The sequence below is a fragment of the Pituophis catenifer genome, unplaced genomic scaffold (genome assembly GCF_029215685.1).
Source record: "Pituophis catenifer annectens isolate HBS135680 unplaced genomic scaffold, rPitCat1.0.hap2 SCAF_3, whole genome shotgun sequence".
NCBI lineage: Eukaryota > Metazoa > Chordata > Lepidosauria > Squamata > Colubridae > Pituophis > Pituophis catenifer.
Window position 1 is genome coordinate 27,550,767 of NW_027256883.1, and position 20,369 is coordinate 27,571,135.

Consider the following 20,369-nt stretch of genomic DNA (forward strand, 5'->3'; position numbering starts at 1 on the left):
TCAGTAGTCTCAGGGCAGCTTACAAAATCCAGTACAGGTAGTTCTCGGTGACTAACTGCCTTGTTAGCGACATTTAAATTTACAACAAGTTTCAAAAAAGCTTTATGACCAGTTCTCATAGTTACAACCTTTGCAGTGTCTCAGGGTCACATGATCACCATTTTGGACACTTTGCAACTGGCATCCAACAAGCAGAATTAATGGAGAACATGGAAGTGAAATCAAAAGTTGTTGTCATGTGATGTCTTGTTTAGCAACTGCAGTGTATAGCGACAGAGTTGCTGGTTCAAATTGTGGTTGGTGAGGAGTACTTCTACACAATACACAGATAAACACAATACACAATACACAGATAAACCTCTAAGTGTCCTTAACAACTTTCTAAAAGGATGCAAATTACCAGCTATCTGCAAGGAATATAAATCCTTCCATTCCCCACAACTTCAGAGCTGAAGGAGTTTCTTGGATGAGAAGCAAAACGTCTTCAAAGAAAAAACAAGACAGACCTCTTGAAAAAGCACCTTTGGGACAACCATGACCTTGATGACAGAAAATCTCCATAGGCAAGTATTTGTACACCACTAAAATGGCTAAAAATATACAAGATAAGTATGCCTACCGTGTTTCCCTGAAAATATGACATGTCCTGAAAATAAGGCCAAGCCTGATTTTTGGGGTGGGCATAAATATACGCTCTCCCCCGAAAATAAGCCCTAGTGAAGGGGTGGGCATGGCCAGCACAGGAGGGAGCCCTTCCCTTTCCCGGTCACCTCAGGGCTTCTCGGCTCCTTAATCGGATCAGCTGAGCCACTCAGGCCACCATTCATGAAACAGCTGATTCGCGAGTGCCGTTCAGGTTACCGTCTCTAGCAAGCGCGGCTGCTTTTGCAGCCAACTGCGGCTGCAAAAGAAGCCGGAGACCAAGCGACACACCCCATACGTCTCACACCCACCTTAGCTAATGGTTACAGTCACAGCAGGCAATTCTGACCATGGAACAGCTGCCTCATGGGTGCCGCTCCGGCAGCGCCTCCAGCAAGCGTGCCACTTGCGGCCACTTCTGCAGCAGGAGGCCAGGCGATGCACCCCATGTGCCTCACGGCGGCCTTCCGAAGGGTGCTATAGCAGAAGCTATCCACAATTTTTTAACCCTTATTTCATCCTGACCATACTGGGCCACGTGAGTCGGGACGAAATAAGGGTTAAAAAATTGTGGATATTATAGTACCCTTCGGAAGGCTGGCGCGAGGCACAAGTTTCCTGCTGCAGAAGTGGCTGCGCGCAAGGCGCGCTTTTGGGAGAGAAGGCAAAGGGGAAGCGATTGCTTGCAAACTCCCAACCTGCTCCTGCCTCTCTGCTGGGCGGCTCCAGCAACCCCAGATGCCCAAAGTTCGTACCCGCCCAGTTCCCTTTTCCACAGTGCCCGGCTCTTTATCAAGGGGGGTGGTAGATGGAGTGGGGGAGAAGCAAGACATGTGGAGCGAGAAAGGGCTTGCTCTTCTTACTGTCTCTTCTCTCCCCACCCCTTGCTGGGTATGGCAGGACTTCCTGCCCCTGCCCAAATTGGATGCAATTTGGGGGTGGCAGGTGGTGAGAGCTGGGGCCCGATAGATGTGAGACCGCGTCTTACCTGCCTCGCAGCTCTGTCACATGTCTTGCCATTGTCTGCAGGCAAACACGTTGTAAGGTAAAAAAAAAATTCTCATGAGTTCGAGAAGTTTGACTGAATTTGTGAGAAGTTCTTTTTAAACCCTACAATGTGTTTGTTAGCAGACAACGGAGAGACACACGACAGAGCTGCAAGGCAGGTAAGATGCGCATCTTGCATCACCCCGGCCCCCAGCAAGGAAGGGGGAGAAGAGATGGCAAGAGGAGTGAGCCCCATCTCGCTCCTCTTGCTTCTTTGCCCACCCCACATGCCACTCCCCTCAATAAAGAGCCAGGTTCTGTGGAAAAGGGAGCCAGGCGGGCGCAGGATTTGGGCGTCTAGGGCTGCTGGGGTTGGCGGAGAGGTGGGATTGGAGTGGGAGTTTGCAGGCAAGGGGAATGGATGGATGGATGGATGGATGGGAGGCGGGCGAGTGCCAAGAACGCTGGGGAGATTCCCACCTTTGGTTGCCCCAGCGAACAGCTGATGAGCGGCTGTGTTGCCACAGCAGCACAACACAGCAGCAGCCATGAGGTGGCCATGTTTGCTGCCTCCTCACCCCCAAAATAATAAGACCCCACAATAATAAGATCAAGCCCTTATTTCGGGGTTCAAAAAAATATGACAGGGTCTTATTTTCGGGGGAAACACAGTACTTGTTTAACTGTATACATTTATACAGTAAAAAAGTGTCTCTCAGGCTTTAAATTACTGCAATGTGGAAATGTAAATCCTCTCTCCTCATTTTAAGCACAGAGCCTTAAGTATCCAGACAGGAAACAAACCAAATTATGTAACAACTTTCAAGGAAATGTTTTGTATTGTTCTTAGGTAGGTAACGTCTATTATTCAATTATTTCTGGCTGTGCATACTCCCTAATTAACATGCCAGTGTGAATTGCATTGCTTCTCTTTCTTCCTCTGACCTCTTTAAAAAGACTTTTTCACGTTTCCTTTTCGTTTAGATTTAACTGTGTACTTACTCCGTTGTATTTCTGTATTGTTTTTTTTAGGAGCCAAAAATCTCTTTTTTCATAAGAATAACATTCAGTTTTATTTTTAAAAAATGTTCTGTTTCTCGATTTATTTAAAGTCTGGTGCTTTTAGCCGCCACCATATTTAAGCTCTTAGCTTTCTCTCTGAAATGGTTGGTGGATGAACACTGCTCTGAAGAAATCTGAAAAAGGCACGTCTGAGAAAATCAACTACTCAAGACTGGTAAGAGACACTACAAGTTGGAGTTACAAAGAGAATTTCTTCTTCAAACCATTAACAGCAGCAAGGCAGTGAGCTAACTAGACTGCTGCCTCATCAATGGATTTACTTCAATTAACAATTCCACGGATCTCGCTCTTCCTTATTGAGAGAGAAAAATCCCTGCTAAAAAGGCTTGAAAACAGCAAAATGCTTGCTGAGGCTGAAAACACACATTTTCCAGATTGCACTAGAGTCAATGTAATGCTCACACATTTGGGACTCTATTTGTTAATGACTCAGATTTATTCTTCGATTTATTAACAACCAGGAAGTTCAGGGTAAGGTGCATGAATTTATACACCTGTATTTCCTCTGCCCCTTATTTTCCCCCCTTCCTCGTGGAAGACCTCACTCCCAGGGCCAGCCTATCATATTATTTAAACATAGCTGGCCTATATGCTGGTAACCTTAATCTTTTCTTTGGTCCTGCTTGCTGGGAGTTAAGTGCTGAAATGGCAAGACATTCCCCTGGTAACCTGTTAAAGGTTACAGCGATCTATCTATCTATCTATCTATCTATCTATCTATCTATCTATCTATCTATCTATCTATCTATTTCATTCTCTCTCTCTCTCTCTCTGTCTCTCCCCCTCCCTCCCTCCCTCCATCTTCATCTGAGCAACTGTATATCCATAAGTAATTGGATGTACCAAGAAAAGATCTGCAACCCTATTAAAGTCTCACTTTGATTGTTTTTTTTCCTGACAGATAGGGCAAAACATTTATTTCTATTTGTAGGGAAATAGAAATAACAACTCCCCTCCCCCAGTTAAATACCATACCTGAAATAAAAGCCCCGTTTCTAAAGCTTGCTTCTAATTTGGAGCAATAACTAGTGTCAACAATGAATGCATTGTATTGTTACATAATACGGTAACACTGAAGTAGGCAATTAGACAAATATAACTGGAGAGTTTTTAATAATTTTGAAAAACATTACTATGACCATTAGAGAAGCGACATGGTGTTCCCAGTATTATTTTTTTTATGGCTTATTTGCTCTTTTACTCTTGTACAAAATGCTGCTTTCAGAATAATTGTAATCTACTTTTGGCACTATTTTCCTTAGGAAAACAGATATAAATCTATAAAATGAACCAATTAAATTTATCAAAATGCTACAGGAATTTTAATATCTATGTTACGGCCAGACCTTTAATTTTCAGGCTCACTGATAAACATTCCAAATAAAATACATCTATCTTTTGCCATTACGTTAATTGCTAAAGGCAGCTTTACTAGGAACAGATTACATCCTGCGACGCTATCTGTAACACCATCAAACACCCACATCTGCCTATTCCAGGTCTTTGGGAAGGACTCAATAGGCAGACAAAAATGCCAAATCCAGCCTGAACATGTGGCTGACTGTGTGACAAATCATAATAACAACCAAACAGTATGATAAAGTAACGACAATGGTGCATTGGAATATCTGCAACAAAAAGCACTTGACTGTAAGAATACTGGACACTGTAATACCTGGAGACAGTAGACTAGAAGAGAACGAAATATAGAAAATTACACAATATAAAAACTTGCAGGGCTGTGGCAAAAAAAAGCAAGGGGAGAATCAATAGTTTCAAAACATTTGGAGGACCGTTGGAATAGCATTAGCATTGAGAAAATCACTACCAATCAATTCCAAAAGGCAGCTTTACTTGGAAAAGCTTATATCCTTCAACAATACCTTTAATTTTATTAAACATTATCTATCTATCCCAGGTCCTTGGCAAGGAACTGATAAAGTAAAGGTAAAGTTTCCCGTCGCACATATGTGCTAGTCGTTCCCAACTCTAGGGGGCGGTGCTCATCTCCGTTTCAAAGCCGAAGGGCCAGCGCTGTCCATAGACGTCTCCGTGGTCATGTGGCTGGCATGACTAAATGCCAAAGGCACACTGAACACTGTTACCTTTCCACCAAAGATGGTCCCTATCTTTCTACCTGCATTTTTTACATGCTTTCGAACTGCTAGGTTGGTAGAAGCTGGGACAAGTAACGGGAGCTCACCCCGTTATGCGGCACTAGGGATTCGAACTGCTGAACTGCCGACCTTTCGATCGACAAGCTCAGCGTCTTATCCACTGAGCCACCATGTCCCTGGCAAGGAACTGATAGATGGATACAAATGTCACATTCAGTCTGAACACCTGACTTGTGCAATCAACCATAATAATAACTTATTAAATTTATAAAACAAAAAAATAAAATGACAGTCAGAGCAATGGAATCTCATTTTGAAAACTTTCTTGTGACCATGACCTGTTGGTGTAATAAAGAAGACTAGGTGATCTAGTTCATTACAGTCTGAGGAAATAAATTTGGTTATTCTTCCAATATGGCTGAAATGTATAAATTAAAAATAGAATATACTATTTAACTTTGAAGGACCAGGAAGTGATGGTGGTGGTAGTAGTGATGATAATGCTAGTGGTGGCAGAGGAGGAGACTTCACATACTTCACGAGACTTCCTTTTTAAGGAAAATGATCATCTGAGGTTCATTGGGTTAACTTGACTAACAGTTAATCCATCAAACACGCCTGGGTGGGGAGCCATAGGCTTTGACTCAACCTTAGTAAGACTGAATAGCTTTGGGTTTTAGGACCCTCTGGTTCTGGGGGCCTTCCTTCTAACTCTGGTCCTAGATGGGGTTGCATCACCCCAGTCAGATCCTACGTTGCGTTGCAACTTACATTGCAACTCGTTGCGCCCATGAAACACCTCTCCTGCGTGAGCTGCACTGGCTCCCAGTGGTTTTCCGGGTGCGATTCAAGGTGCTGGTTACCACCTTTAAAGCGCTCCATGGCTCAGGACCTGGGTACCTATGAGACTGCCTTCTGCCACCGATACCCTCCCACCGACCAGTTCGCTCCCACAGAGAGGGACTCCTCAGGGTGCCATCGGCCAAATTATGTTGGCTGGCGACACCCAAGGGGAGAGCCTTCTCTGTGGGGACACCTGCCCTTTGGAATGAACTGCCCCCGGACATACGCAAGATCTCTGACCTCCGAGTTTTCCGCTGTGCTCTTAAGACCCTGCTCTTCCGACAGGCAGAGCTAGCTTCATAATTGAGTTTTAAATTCGGAATTCTTAAATTTTTGGGGTTTTTAGCTAATTGGCCTTGAATGTAATACTTTTAATAATTTTTAAATTTAAATTGTGATATTTGTATTGTGTTTTTATCTGGCTGTACACCACCCTGAATCCTTCGGGAGAGGGGCAGTATAGAAATAAAATTATCCTATCCTATCCTATCCTATCCTATCCTATCCTATCCTATCCTATCCTATCCTATCCTATCCTATCCTATCCTACCCTACGTGCAATCTGGGGTTCCTCGTGGACTATGGCTCCTACTCAAAGAGAAAGTGGAAGCTGTGGTTGGGAGGGCCTTTGCATAGCTTTGTGTTATGCACTGTGTCAGGGTTCCAAGTAACACCCCCAATGAAAGAAGACTCCGAGGCTAGAAGTTCCTCAAAGTTCCATTTTATTAGAGATGTCATATTGGCACATCTGGGAAAACCCGAATCTGAAAGCTTCCAGGTTTTCCCCATCCAAAAGAATATGCAAATCCCTGCCCCACACCCACATGTCCATCACATGGTCCAATCAATACACCGTCCCAATTGGAGATGCCTCCCAGTCACAGAGCAAGATGTCCTTGACTCTCAAAGAAAAGAATGTTATTGTGGCTAGATATCACTTCACTCCATACAATCCCCCCTCCCAGTTTCTCACAGCACTAAATGTGGCAGTCCTGAAGATCCAAGTAAAAGATGGCTTCCAAGACTGACACATTGGTTGCAACTCATAGGGTTGATGGTTATCTTTTAGGCTCTTCATGGTTTGGGGCCAGGTTACTTATGAGACCATCTCTCCCCATGATGGTGTCTTACCTATCCTGTTAGATCTGGCAGGAGAGGTGTGACCATGTCCCATCCACTAGAGGGCTTCACCTAGCAGCATCTAGGAAGTGAGCCTTTTTTGCCATGGTGCTCATCCTTGGGAATATCATTCCCCCGAGATTAGGCTTGTCCCAATCTTGCTGGTTTTCCACCAGGCATTAAAAACATGGCTTTGCCATCTAGCTTGGGGTACTGACAATACAGGTGAGGTCATCTTACAGGTGAGTTAAATGTAGAACGTTGTGAATGTTCTTGGCAGCTATTCTATGTTATTGGCGTTGTTTTTAAAAACTGTGGTTGTTTTATCTTGTTATTTTGCTTTTAATTATTAGCCAAGTCATGCAACAAACAAATACAATCTCTCACGGCAACAGTAGTCCTGGCCAAAGGTACAACTCAGGAATTCCCAATGAGTAGTACACGTAAATGAGATATTTATATAAAAGGCAGATTATGGCAACAAAACTCTAGTAAATTTTTCTCACGTTTTTGGTGCAAAGGGAAGGAAACTTATTTCTTTTATGAAGGCAGGACAGTCTGCATTTGTTGACTGTTTTGACAAGTGTGGTTAGATTTCTTATCAGTATGAGGAATTAATCTCAAGGGGGAGTTACTCATGTATCCTACAGAGAACCAATTCCTCCTGAAGATTCAAGACATCCTTTTTTCTTCTTCTAAGGAAGTGGACTGTTCTTACTATCTTTCAATATACAGAACAGTGAAAACACTCTGATCAATAAAGTTACATTAAACATGGGTAGATATCTCAAGCCAATGCCTTCCAGATATGCCTGGATGTATGTTTCTCTGTCTAGTGCAGTGATGGCTAACCTTTTTGCCGTGGCATGCCAAAAGCGGGGGGAGTGCGGGGGGTCGCATGTGTGCATGCCCACACCCATAATTCAATGCTCCCCGTCCCCCCGCGCATGCACATGCAACTCCCCCATGCTTCCCACACTTTTGGCAAGCAATGGCACAGTGGGCCTAGTAGGCCCGTGTTTCGCCCTCCCCAGGCTCCAGAGGCTTTCTAGGAGCCTGGGGAGGGCGAAAACGGCCTTCCCCCCACTCCCCGGAGGCCCTCCGGAGGCCAGAAACAGCCCGTTTCCTGACTTCTGGTGGGCCCAGAAGGCCTGAAAATCAGCTGGCCTAGAGCTGAGCTAGGGCAACGCTCGCATGCCCACAGATATGGCTCTGCATGCCACCTGCGGCACGTATGCCATATGTTCGCCATCACAGGTCTAGTGCTTTGGATATATTGTTGTAGTCTTTGTTTGGTAAACACTCAAGGATATATATTTTTTTGTTCCACAGTATCTGAAGAGGACAAATTGGAAAGACTGATGTGTAAAGAGAAGCCAGTCAAGAGTGACTGATGATGATTTCAAAAACATTCATGTTGTTTTCTTGGCAACCACTTCTTGTACTGGAGGAATGAAAGAAGGCACCCATCGTTTTGCATAAATATATTTTGCATTCTGCATTTGAATATGATTCTGAATTTCTTGGAAACCATTTTGTGAAATCTTTACATTGACTCTTATCTATTATTTTTCAAATTTTATTTTCATATATTATTAAATAAGGTATGTATATATATGTTATCATTTTAATACTGAGAACACATAAAATTCTGATTTACTGAGTTTATTAGCCACTGAGAATAAGAACTACATCCTTGAGTGCAAAAGAAAGCTGTATGTCATAGCAAGTTTAAGATACAACCCTTAATTCAACTCTTGTGACTGAATTGAAATACATTTAGATATTACACTGCAAAATACTCAATATATTATCTTTGCCCAATGTGTAGTGATGGAGAACAATGGCACATTCTGATTCAAATTTAATCTCCATGAAATATATGGCAAACATCTATTCTAGCAGCTATATTTCAGTATGAAAATCTTGAATATTGAAGCATTGCAATTCTAATGTTTATAACAAAAATAAAGAAGTGAGAGTCAGTTACTAATAAATGTCAATCAAATCCTCTACTCATATTGCTGGCTATAATAAAAAAATATATTAATTTTGCTGTATTTCTGTTTCTGTGTCTCTGTCTTCTCCCTTCTCTTTATATCTAGTTCATTAATAATGCCAGTAATTCAATTTTTTATTAGGACCTAAAAGGAAAGAATGTAAATAGTATGTGTGTTGTATCCAACAATGCTTTTATATTTGCAGAAAATACAAGGGAGGGTCCTTAATTTTTTTTCTATTACCCCCAACTCCTTCCTCCAAAAGCTACTCTTAAATGTAGAAGAAAGTATGGAGAATGGAAGGAAAGGTTGCAGCAGTGAAGGAACAGAAACTCTTTCTCTAAGGCAAAGAGGCACCATGGGATGTAATCACATTTGGCTAATTTCAAGGACAAGAAATGTGCAATAAGCAGGCAATAGTAAATAAAAGCAAATAGGAGTTCAAAACTAAGTGCATAATTCTTTTTTCTCTAAGAGATTAAAGGAATTTCAAAAGCTGCTGTTAGCCAATAAAAGAGGATAATTTACAATCACTGTCATGAGACTCCAGCTTGTAAGAAAACTAACGGTATAAATATAGATAGAAGGTTTTGGTTTTTTTTCTGGTTCTGAACATTAACTTTTAAACAAAAAATTAAAGTAACGCCACCAGGGATGGCTACAGAGGAAACTCAGTATGTTTAGTCTTGAAAAAAGATGCCTGAGGGGGCATAATAGCAACATATTTCAGGCATTGGAAGGGTTATCACACAAAAGAAAGTCAAATCCTGTACTTTATCACCCCAGAGGGCAAAATGCGGGAAGACAGGAAGTTCTGTTCAGCTGAACTTAACAATAGCAGCAATCTTGAAGGGAATGGTAGGTTCCCCTTGACTGGGGATGTCAGAGAAATCTTAATTTGGATTCCTATTCTGATTAGGGCATCGGATTCCACAATCTCAAAGGCCTTTCCCAACATATGGCCCGTTTCAGACTACTTAGGAGATGCCTCTACAAAAATCTCTATTCTTCCCAAAACCAAGTGAAGATATTTTAAACATGTTCAATGATGGATCTAGCCCAATAACTCAAAGACAAGTTCTGGATTTTAATTAACTTCTTTATTGCAGGCCTAGGTGGGTCCTAGGCCCTGTGGTACCAGAGGTCACTGACCTTGTACCTTTCTCTTTCAGGTATACATCTGGAACAACTCGAGTACCTCGTGGTTGGAGCTCTTATACCCAGGAGGAGGGGCTAGAAGGTAAGGAGTGGCTATAGGGGTTATGGGATATGTGGTCAATTAACCCCTGCAGAGCCAGATAGCCAGGGAGGTAGTACTGTTAGACATTTACCATGACAAAACAGCACTTACAGTCCATAAACTACAAACAGCACTTTTCTCTCAAAAACAACATACACCGTTCTGAAGTGGTTTATAAAAAGGTTTATGAAATCATTGGTGTACTTTTTGTTCTAAGGACATGAATTCTCTACACGCACGCACACACAATCGAAACACCATAAATTGTCCCCAAACAGAATTTCATTTCAGCTCTTTGTAGAACGTCTATTATGAAGTAGGAAATGGTTTAAGAAAGAAATGAGTGATGTTTGGCCAAAATCAAATAAAAGGTTTATTTTAAAGAGAAAATAGCCATCTTGAAAGCTAACCGTTTTTCCCCCTTCCTGCTGTCCACAGGGGAAAATGTTGTGTCTTTTACATATTCAAGGGCAATGGGGTAAAAGGTTAGGAATATCTTCACATTCTGCTAGAACCATCTGTCTTCCTGACTTACAAAGAACAAAAATAGTTACTCTATGATGTCATGTTAACTATGTATATTAAAGGAAACCTTACTAGCATCTTTGGAATTTGGACCACTGGAAAATAATTGTGTTGTGAAGTGTGGTTTGCAGAAAAAACAGGGATTCAAAGGAGAACAAAACATCTGAGACATATGCTATCCACCCAAAAAGCTCCCTTTGCTCCATCTGATTCTTTTCTTTTTTTTTTTTTGCTGCTAATTGCATTTTTGGAAAAACACTCTGGCTTTTTATGATTTTATTCATAAGATGATTTGTTGTAACCGTACTTGACCAATTTTCTGCAATCTGATTAAAATAAACACTGATTCTTTTCATATGTTCTTCCCCTCCTACCCAATATTAATGAAGCATTACTTTACATCTTTCAGTCTCTTGCAGCTAGCCATTTAGCTACCAGATCTGCAAGCTTTCCAGTGACTGTACCCTGTAAATCATAGTCCTTGATTTACAACCGTATGGAGCCTATCCATCACAGTCATAAGATGTGATTATCATAAATCAGGTCACCCAGTTGGCAGACCAATTTTATGACATTTTTTGCGATGATAATTAAGCAAACGAATGGTTTGCTATGGGCTGGTTTTGATTTTTAAAAGTAAGTGCTATTTTTTGGCAAAACCATTATAAAATGGAGTCATGTGATTGTGGGGCGCTGAAAACAGCTGTAAATGCAGGATGGTTGCCAAGTGTCTGAATTGTGGTCACATGACCATGAGGGGAGTGGCTATCAGAACTTTGGAATTGGGTTCTAAGTACCCCCTGGGGAAGCCCATGGTAACTTCAAATGTTGTAAGTTGAGGACTACCTGCCTGAAGGTTAAAAAAAATCTGAAATTTGAATTGACATTTCAAAATGCAAAACCTAATTTTCAGTTTTTGATGTAATTGGCTATGTTACTAAGCACGTTTATCTTCCGTGAGGCCGAATAGGGCTGGGAACAATTATTTGCCAGTTTTAAGTGAGAACTAAATTGAATATGAGATTAAGAATTCAGATCCTAGTTATGTGTTGCAGCTACTTGGTCTTGCTCTTTGGTGACTATCTCCTCAATTATGGCTCCTCCAATTCTCTGAGGAACCATTTGGGAAGATCTCATCAATGTTTTGGCAGAGGTGTTTGGATTAGAGAGGGGTCTGTGTTGTAGAAAACTTGGAAGCCGGGTAACAATTCCTTTTGGACTGCACACAACATTGTTTTTTTATGTGTGAATGAAGACATATTTTTACAACATACAGCTAGTGGAACATTTAACCTTGTTAAATTTGAATAACATCCATGCGAAAGTACTATTGCTTGAATCCCAGCCTTTCTGACCTGAACATTGATTCTGAATGTTTAAATATAAATGCATATACCTTACTGAAAAATAAAAAAGAATCCTTTCATCTTTTCAAAGTAGCAATCACGATGCAATCATAGGCAACTAAGGAAAACTGTTCATTTCCACTGCTGACATATGTAGAATCTAAAAATACAAGTCCATCAGATTATAGATTTGTACTTTCGTAATTGATGGTTGCATGATAACTAACTTGTCTCATATGTAATGTTATAGTTGAAAGCGGTGTCAAACTACGCAGTTCAGCAGTAAAATGTATAGTATAAAATGTAAACGTGAATATAGCAGTTCACTTACTTACCAAATATCTCTGAAGTGGAGAAAACACTATTCAATGCAGCAAATCTATACCTCTATAACTACAACTGTTGCAAATTATTTGGTCAATTTACACAACTGTTGGGACTGTCACAACTTACAACCATTCGTTTAGTAACCATTTGAAGTTATAACAGCACTGAACAAAGTGACTTATGACCATTTCAAGATCAGGTACTAATACCACTCTATAAAGCCTTAGTAAGACCACACCTAGAATACTGCATCCAGTTTTTGTCACCACAGTATAAAAAAGATGTTGAGACTCTAGAAAAAGTGCAGAGAAGAGCAACCAGGATGATTAGGGGTCTGGAGACTAAAACATATGAAGAACGGTTACAGGAACTGGGCATGGCTAGTCTAGTGAAGAGAAGGACCAGGGGAGACATGATAGCAGTGTTCCAATATTTGAGGGGCTGCCACAGAGAGGAGGGGGTCAAGCTATTTTCCAAGGCACCCGAAGGCCAGACAAGGAATAATGGATGGAAACTTATCAAGGAGAGATTCAATCTAGAAATAAGGACAATTTTTCTGACAGTGAGAACAAGCAACCAATGGAGCAGCTTGCCTTCGGGAGATGAGGGAGCCTCATCACTGGAGGCTTTCAAGAAGAGATTGGACAGCAATTTGTCAGAAATAGTGTAGGGCTTCCTGCTTGGGCAGGAAGTTGGACTAGATGACCTACAAGGTCCCTTCCAACTCTGTTAATCTGTTAAATTTAATCTGTTAAATTTTTCACACGAACCATTGTAGCATCTGATCGAAATTTGGGCACTTGGCAACTGGCATATATTTATGCCAGTTGCACTGTTCCAGGGTCATCTGATTGCCATTTGTAACCTTCTCAGCTGGCTTTCAACAAGCAGAGTCAATGGGGAGAAGTCAGAATCGCTTAATGACCACATTATTCACTTAACAGCTGCAATGATTCACTTAACTACTGTGACAAAAAAGTCGTAAAATGGAGCAAAACTCATCTGCTTAGCAATGGAAATTTTGGGCTCAATTGTGGTCCACCCGTAATTCATTTATAGAACACAAAGATGTCCAAGAATATTGGATAGAGAAGGGGAGACTGCCTCAGTTAACAATTAGTGTTGGATCACAGCATGGGAAAAGTGGAGCACATCTGCCACATCTGGAATCATTTCCCAACTCACCTTTTTAATGGTTTTTCCCCCCCCTATGGATGATTGCTATGCGCATTCCAGTTAGGAGCTCTGTTCCAAGCAAATATAGTACTTGCATTGTAGCAGGAGCTCCAGGCTCATTCATTCAAGTTCTTTTCAGAAAGTTATTCAGCAAAGAGTCTATCCAAGACAAATAATAATATCTACAAGAAATTGCAAAGCAGCTATTTACAGGAAATAACATACTTACCACAGTTCCTTTGCAAAACACAAAACGGAAATTGTACTGCCAAGCAATTAACAGTGATAATATTTTTTTTGCCATTGTAATCAATATCTAGACTATACTTTTATATTGTTTTTATAACCTTTTATGATAGAGATTTTGAGATTAATTTTCCTCAATTTATTTTATCTCCATTGTTCCATGAAGAATTTATTGAGTTTCCATGATGGCTTTGCTATCAAAATGTAGTATTGATTTATTTAAAGAACATATATGGCTGCCTAGCTCATATAATGATTGTAGGCAACTTGCAACAATCCATAAAAACATTGCTAAAAACAAAAATACCCTTTCTCATCAAGGACCAAACGAGTCTCCTAGCTCAACCCCTATCCTATCCTAATTCTTGGGGGGAAGAACCAGGTCTTCCAAAAGGCTAAAAGTATAGGGATCCCTTGTATATCAGTGGGAGGTTATTTCAAAAGGTTGGGGCAAACACCAAGATCCTATCAAGAGGCAATGTTTAAGGGAGGGTACCTGGAGCGCACCAAATATTGGGGAAATAACTATTATTTTTATTTAACATGAATTCTGATCACTTATTTAATGATATCGTGTAAAATATCATTGGCTTTGTAGAAATTATTTTTATTACCACCCTTTCCCATTTTTTCTGTTTGGTTTTTTTAAATATATGATTTGAATAGCATTGTTTCAAATAAATAATTCATTAATGTTGGAAAACATTCCTTCTTGATACTGATGATTTCTGCAAGGCAAATACTTAGCAAGTTGTTATGCAGTTTCTGCTGAAGGTAATACTGTGAATCCAAAGCCCAAATGAACAATCAAGCAGCAACAGCAACAAAACTGTTGTTTAAATATAAGAACATATTATAGGAAAATAGAAGTCTCAAAGCCATAAAGTATGACCTGGAAACATCTGCCTCATTATCATTACCAAAATCAACTGGTAGCAGTTGAAGTAGGATAACACTGAAACGCAAATATCTTAGATCTTAAGATAATTAGGAACTGCTACTCAGATTGTTGGACGAGCAGGCACAGAAACAGCCAGGGAAGTGAATCTTGATTTACCCCCAACTTATGAAGTACTTAGGTAGGAAGGGAAGGGCTTGACAACACAAGGAAACTACAGTCAACAACTTAATAGACAGCCATCAACACCCCATTCTACATCTAAAAAGCTACAGACAATAGGCACCACACTCAAAACAGCCCAAAGCACAGAGAGAAGTTCCCTGAGGATGGGCTCCAGCATGAGTCTGAAAACTTGAAAGACAAAACCTCTAGTCCCAATGACCAATTCAGATTGGAGCCTGCAAAATTAGCAAAAAACAAGCAAACATTCCATGCCTTTCTTTCCTTCAAGAAATTCAGGAAAATACAGAAAGTCTGGCCTTGTCTACTCTGTATTACTATTCCCTTAAATGTGCCTTTCTAAAGAAGATTGACTCTGGCCTACAATCAAACTAAGACTGTCCATTCACGATCCATGCATTTGGGGAAAATGAGATTAATGGAACTGTAGATAAAGAAATTAAGGAAACCGTGCCTACACTACAGTGGTTTGCTTGTGAAGAAAGTTAGCACCCACCCCTCCTATAAGAATGAAATATTTTAGGAAATATTAAAAAGGCAGAATATTATATTTCTCTGGACGAGAAAAGAAGAAACAGGTTTTTAAAAACAAAGAGCAGCTCCCTGCCCCCAGCAGATATTTGGTGCACATTAAGACTAGGACAGCCTATCTACAAAACAAAAGACCTCAGCTCCAGGATGATGGGATTAAGACATGACCCTACAAGACATAATAGGATTATCTATCAGCAGAGCTCACCACATGGCACAACCAAGCCCCTATATTACATCACCCAGCAAGGTTCAACCAAACTCGATTCAGACAAACATGACTCCACATGGAAGTCTGCAACCAATAGGATACATACCCTTGCCACAGTAACAGGAAGCTCAAGTTCAAAGCCCAAGAGAGAGCATAAATAACATTCACTCTGCACTCCATGTGTTCAGCCAGGACTTCAAACCCATGTGGTCCTGTTCACCATTAAACCATACTTCCAAGCAGCCTCCATGTTTCCAGTGTCTTTCTCCCCACTTGGAACTGAACCCAGATGGACATTTCTTCCAACACTTGAAATAAACTATAACGAAGAGGAAACTCTGCTAAAAATATCACGTTAAGAAAATATAATCAATATGTAAAGATGGATGAGTATATGTGATAGGATTTACATGTATGGAAAAGAAAAAAGCCCTGTGAGCTCAGAACAGTTTTGCAGGCTTATTTACAAGGCTAAATTAACACATTTTTAAAAGATTAAATTAACATGTTTGTAAACATACAGATACAACAAACCTGGATTTCTGAACAACATTCCTTGCTCATGCATAAAATGAAGATTAAGGAGAGCTTAGACCTCACTGTTGATTGTGGATAATACAATCACACGTAACACTTGAGCTGAGTTCAACCCTTTCTACAAACAAACACTTGAAAAATCTTACAAAGTCGGCTGTGCCCCAAGAAAGGAGAAAAGTAGGTGTCAGAATTAAATTAACAGAAAAGGGATTGACTACAATCTTTTACTGGCATATGTTCCCCAATTTATGTAAATACAGATTTCTCCTCCAATGTTCTAAGAACAGGCAACTTGGTGCAACTCAGCTGTTTTCTACAGACTCAGCAAGCATGACTAACATCAAGGGATTGCGGAAGTTACAGAGCAAAATAGATGGAGGACCCAAGCTTCCTGTCTGCTCTACACGTCAAAGAACTTTCCACTAAAATACACATCTAGATATAAAGCTAGACTAATACTTGGTGCAATATTTAAGCTATCATGCCTAAATTATCTATGGCAGTGATGGTTAACCTTTTTGCCATCACGTGCCAAAAGTGGGGAGAGTGGGGGGGGTCGCGCACGAGCCCACACTCATAATTCAATGGCTCCCTATGCCCCGCCCCCACGCATGCGCGCATTACACATACATCCCCGTTCCCAGCACACGATAGCAAAAAGGTTACCGGTGGGCCCAATAGGTCCATTTTTCACCCTCCCCAGGCTCCAGAGGCTTTCTTGGAACCTAGGGAGGGCGAAAATGGCCTCCCCCCCGAGGCCCTCCAGAGGCTGGAAACAGCCCGTTTCCCGACTTCCGGTGGGCCTGAAAGGCCCAAAAATCAGCTGGAGCTGAGCTAGGGCAACGCTCGCATGCCCACAGATATGGCTCCGCGTATCACCTGTGGCACGCGTGCCATTGGTTTACCATCATGGATCTATGGTTTTCCAGTTCTTAAATTTGAATGGAAGATCTGAATTGAGTCAATTATTTCTCATTAACAAATGCATTCAGTTTACCAACACTGCCTTAGATGATTCTGAACTACAGCTTTCTGGATTTTCTTCCACTTCAACTTTTTATAAAATACTTTTGAGGAAGAATTCTAGAAAACTCAGAAGCTAGTACACTTTTGCCTAATTTTAGTTTGTTCCAATTAGTACCACACCCACTATGGATTTTGAATTTTTAAACGAGCAAGAAGTATTTTGTCTGGACAGCTATTTAATCTGTAATTCAAACCTTAATCTGAATCTAAATTGTATAGCCCATAGTTTTTGCAGAATATAGTTAGGTGTTGCATCCTAACAGACAAGTAAACCTTTAACTAGTCACTAGAATAAATTATGTTTTGGTAATATACCGTAATTAATCTTCTTTGTAATTTCAAAAAAGCAGGGTGGAAGAGTCTATATATTTAGTTTTAGTTTTATAATTAGCTTGATTTTTATGCTACCTAAGCAAAGAATGCAAATAAATTTTGGATGCACTTATAATATGATATCAGTAATTATTAAAAATTGGAATTCTTGCTCCTGCCTTTTCTGTAATCAGTTTGAAAGTCCCAGGGATCTGTGAGAAATTCCTTTGATTTATATTTTCATTTAGAAGTAGAATAACAGAGTTGGAAGGGACCTTGGAGGTCTTCTAGTCCAATCCCCTGCCTAGGCAGGAAACCCTACACCACTTCAGACAAATGGTTATCCAACATCTTCTTAAAAACTTCCAGTGCTGGAGCATTCGCAACTTCTGGAGGCAAGTTGTTCCACTGATTAATTGTTCTAACTGTCAGGAAATTTGAGTTTACCCAATTCACTTTTCCATGAAACTTACACTTTTCTAAGTATACCCTTTTCTATAAAAAGAATTAGATAAGAACCATGGAAGATTATTGTTTTATATATTTACTGCTGTATTATTATATGCACAAAAATGGAAAGACTCTGAAATACCCACATCTGAAGATTGGTTAGTAAAAACAACAGAACTAAGATAAATGGAGATAAATTACTTGTTTGATTAGAGAAAGATCAACGACTAAATTTATTAGTGACTGTAAACCCCTTATGGACTTTTTGTTGAAAACAGAGAAAAATGAACTTGTGATGTATGGGTTTGAAGACTAAGGAAGCTTATGGAAAGAAATAAATTATGATGTAACCTTAGAGAGAGAGGATAAAATATAAACATATTTGGAAGCACTTCTTTAGAATCTATTCCTTTCCTATTTCTTTTTCTGTATTTCTTTTTCACTTTCTTATTATTTTCCTTTATTCTTCTTCAATTCAAAAGTTGTACTGTTTAATTCTGTTGAAAAAACTACTTCAGTTAAAAGAAAGAAAGAAATCTGTATGTTAGGCAAATTCAAAAGAGTATTATTCTATCTTTTAAATGATGCGATTTCAACAGCTGACCTGATTTGATTTGATTTGATTTGATTTGATTGAATAGATAAATGCCAAAGTGAAAAAAGCAGTGATTCTGTGTGCCTCAGCTATCTTTTTAAATTGCCTAATCCTCTCTTTTCTCTAATGAAAATCCCAATCCTGTACATAGAAATACTGATTTTAATGTATACTAAAATGGGAGGATCCAATTCTTGCTGAAATAACCTGGGTTTGAGTGATCAACCATACTTTTATAATGATTACCTATACAGATAGAATTGAGTCGAACTGGGCAATATGGATGCTTGTTGGCAACAGCAAAATTTGGTTTAACACTGTTCATTTATAGGATTTATTTCCCTTTCTTTTTTTTTTTCAGCCAGACTTTGCCTAGTAAGCCCAGACAGTGTTGGCCAAGTGCTGTCACCTACAGAACAATGATGGGTTGCTACCAGTTCGCCCCGGATCGGGTGAACCTGTAGCAGCGGCGGGAGGCTCCGCCCACCCACCCGGATGCTTCTGCGCACGCGCACCCACAAGCGAACCGGAAGTTATGGGATTTGAAACCCATTACTGCTAAAGAGGCATCATTATCTACACAATTAGTAACAATTTTGCACATTTTACAAAGGCAGATGTTAGTATTATCAAGCAGGCAAAGGAATGCAAGAACTATATAATCATTTGATGGAAACTTAGTTGTTTTTATACAATTGCATATCATATTATTAGGTAACAGTTGATCTTCTTAAGTTTTTTTTTTTTCTTGGGGGGAAAAAAGAACTTGAAAGGAAGTAGATGAAATCCTAATTTAAGTCAGGTCTGTCATATACTAACAGGGGAGATTTAACTGCTCTTCATTAATGCTTCTTTTCCAGAATTACATGGATCTTATTCTTCCACGAAAGGCCTCCAGTTTTGTTACACTGGTTGTTTTCAACTTTGCATTAAGAATGTTCATATAATTTTGGAAAGATAGAATCACTATGGGATGAAAATTCAAGCCAAGTGATATTCTGCCTATTTATCATAAACTAATCAGGCAAATCAGCTGCATTTTACAAAGTTAATAAAGCATACAATCTTATCGGAATCAAAATTAGCTCTCTACATTTCAACAGTAGAGGTGTATATCCAAACAATTGTTTTTAATAAAAATGATAAGCATCCTGTTTCCATTATTTTATGGGTTTTCATACCCCTTAAATAATAATTACAATGATATGCACCATTACGAAAGCTACATGAACTTTTATGTTTAAAGAATCTGAACTTTCAATGAATCTGAACTCTGTACCCAGGGTTTTTTTGGGGGGGGGGGCAGCAGATGAAAATGGTATTTCTACCATTTCAACCTCTCAGCGAAGTCTATGCAAAGTTTGCAAAGGCAGAATATCAAATGTTAGCCAAATGTAGAGAAGATTAAGGGCTCAGTATTGTAACTTGAAAAAAATCAGATTACAAAGAAAACAAATCCCCTCCTTTTTAAGCCCTTTATTATGAAATAGCTATTCATAGATTCCTGAAATACCAATAATTCTTTTCATTCACTATTAAGAAACTCTTATAAGCTTAATGAAAGGAAGAAATACTATCCTCAAACAAAGACAAGATGCTTCAGGAAACAGAAGGAATGTCCATTCAGTATTAAAAACCTGCACAGAAACCATTAAGGCAGAAAGTATGGGGAAAGAATATAGATAAAAGGAATCTATGCTTAGGGACTTTTAATAATAGTGAATCTGTTTGCTTAACTGATAAAACATTTCTGAGTTTTTTATGCCTACTCTTACAAAGCAAATGTATTTGAAAAAATATTTGAAAATCAAATCAAAATCAAATATTTTCAAGAAATCAAGAATATGAGTGTATGCTTGCTTGTTTTACACGCAGCTTCCCAGAAATGTTTCTATTGTAACCTTTTTCAAATGACATGAAGTTTTCTAAATGATTCAAAATTCTTCTTTTGTTTCCCATAACATTCAAACCTTAC

The 20,369-nt window shown here is 39.6% G+C and overlaps 1 protein-coding gene across 2 annotated transcripts in view; it reads right to left on the reverse strand.

Annotated features, from left to right (window-relative positions):
- SDC2 (syndecan 2) overlaps positions 1-20,369 on the reverse strand; it is an 86,317-nt gene that overhangs the window by 20,700 nt on the left and 45,248 nt on the right. The window lies entirely within an intron of this gene.